The sequence below is a fragment of the Eschscholzia californica genome, unplaced genomic scaffold, assembly GCF_041429995.1.
Source record: "Eschscholzia californica isolate CP2 unplaced genomic scaffold, dmEscCali1.0.p SCAF_167, whole genome shotgun sequence".
NCBI lineage: Eukaryota > Viridiplantae > Streptophyta > Magnoliopsida > Ranunculales > Papaveraceae > Eschscholzia > Eschscholzia californica.
The window spans coordinates 15,001-17,500 of NW_028238273.1; positions in this window are offsets into that span (position 1 = coordinate 15,001).

Here is a 2,500-nt window from a genome sequence, read left to right on the forward strand (position 1 = left end):
CTTTTGATATATAATAATAGCGATTCCGATAAATATTTATTTTTTTATGAATTTTTAAGTGAATAAACAATTAAAAATTCAAAAAAAATAGAAAAAAAATATTTTTTTCCCGATTCTTTCTCCAATATTCCTGATAAATACCCACACACCCACATATGGAGAATGGTCGAAAATGCTCGAGTGGATATCGAGATGTCCGACGAAGCACCACTTGGAAGGGCCGAGGCACGGGACGCCCGAGCTGTTGCTCGGGCCGGCACGGGACGCGCATGGGACAGCCCGGGACGGCATGGGACGCCCTCGCTACAGCTCGGGACGGCCAGGTACGCCCGAGACTTGGCTCGGGACGGCCTGGGACGCCCTCGCCATAGCTCGGGACGGCCTGGGACGCCAGAGACTAGGCTCGGGACGGCCTCGGCACAGCTCGGGACGGCCTGGGACGCCCTTGCCACAGCTCGGGACGGCCTGGGACGCCCTTGCCACAGCTCGGGACGGCCTGGGACGCCCGAGACTTTGCTCGGGACGGCCTGGGACGGCCTCGGCACAGCTCGGGACGGCCTGGGACGCCCGAGACTTTGCTCGGGACGGCCTGGGACGCCCGAGACTTGGCTCGGGACGGCCTGGGACGCCCTCGCTACAGCTCGGGACGCCCTGGGACGGCCTCGACACAGCTCGGGACGCCCTGGGACGTCCGAGACTTTGCTCGGGCCGGCCTGGGACGCCCGAGACTTGGCTCGGGACGGCCTGGGACGCCCGAGACTTGGCTCGGGACGGCCTGGGACGCCCGAGACTTGGCTCGGGACGGCCTGGGACGCGCTCGGCACAGCTCGGGACAGGCCGGGACGCCCGAGCCGAGCTTCGGGTCGCACGAAATCTCTTCGTATTCCGACATATTAGAAGCTTCCCATCATGTAGTAGGCCGAGCTTTGCCCTTTGGATGCCCTATGGTGCTTGGCGAGCACTAGGGAACGTGCCAGCACAAGTGCTGTGCACGCTCTGGGGAAGGAGCTCAACCCTCCCCCTTATAGTGCAAAGTTATTGTTTTTCCTATTTTCACAAGGAAACATCAATTTTTTAACCAAGCATACTGGGCCTTTACTCCTTCGTTACTCGTCGGAATCCAGCAAACTTATACTCGTCGGAAAGGTCTTTTCGCAAGGATTTTTTTGATATATTATAATAGCGATTCCGATAAATATTTATTTTTCTATGAATTTTTAAGTGAATAAACACCGGAAAATTCATAAAAAATAGAAAAAAAAATATTTTCCTCCGTTTCTTTTCTCCAATAATTCATAAATAATACCTCAATAGTATTAATGAAGAGAGAGTCGAAGTGGCCCGGGTGGATTTCGAAATGTCCCACGACCCCATAGAATGCACGGGCCAGCCGAGCCAAAAGAATGGGACGCGCACGGGACAGCATTGGTCAGGCTCGGGACGGCACGGGACAGCACGGGACGCGCATGGGACAGCACGGGACGCGAATGGGACGGCCTTGCTAAGGCTCGGGACGGCATGGGACAGCTCGGGACGCGCATGGGACGGCACGGGACGCGCATGGGACGGCCTTGGTGAGGCACGGGACGGCCTTGGTCAGGCTCGGGACGCGCATGGGACGGCACGGGACGGCCTTTGTGAGGCTCGGACGGCACGGGACGCGCATGGGACGGCCTTGGCGAGGCTCGGGACGGCATGGGACAGCACGGGACGGCCTCGGCACAGCTCGGACGGCACGGGACGCGCATGGGACGGCCTCGGCACAGCTCGGACGGCACGGGACGGCCTTGGCGAGGCTCGGGACGGCAAGGGACGGCCTCGGCACAGCTCGGGACGGCACGAGACGCGCATGGGACGGCCTTGGTGAGGCTCGGACGGCACGGGACGCGCATGGGACATCATGGGACGCACATGGGACACCTTATGGGGATCATCAAGGCGTCTTGCACGGGACATTCTTTCCCACGAAGGGCATTTACATGGGACATCTTAGGAGTCGAGAGCCGGCACATGGGACAACGTAGTTCACACGCACGGAACACTTTACTTTCGTTTGGAACGTCGTGGGATCTTTATGTTCCCATTAGCACCGAACCTTTAACATGCTAGGAAGCTATGTTCGATCTTCTCGAAGTGTCGATGGAACTTCGATGGATACACATCCGATCCGATGTTATGATGATGTACTTTCTCCGAGATCGATGTTGGGGCCGTATTCCGATGTCATGATGATGTACTTTCTCCGAGATCGATGTGACGGCCTTGGTAAGGCATAGTTCGGCCTTGGTAAGGCATGGGTCGGCCTTGCTAAGGCATGGGATGGCCTTCGTAAGGCATGGGACGGTCTTGTAAGGCACGGGACGCGCATGGGACGGCCTTGTAAGGCATGGGACGACCTTCGTAAGGCGTGGGTCGGCCTTGTAAGGCTCGGGACGCCATGGGACGGCACGAGACGCGCATGGGACGGCCTTGGTGAGGCTCGGACGGCACGGGACGCGCA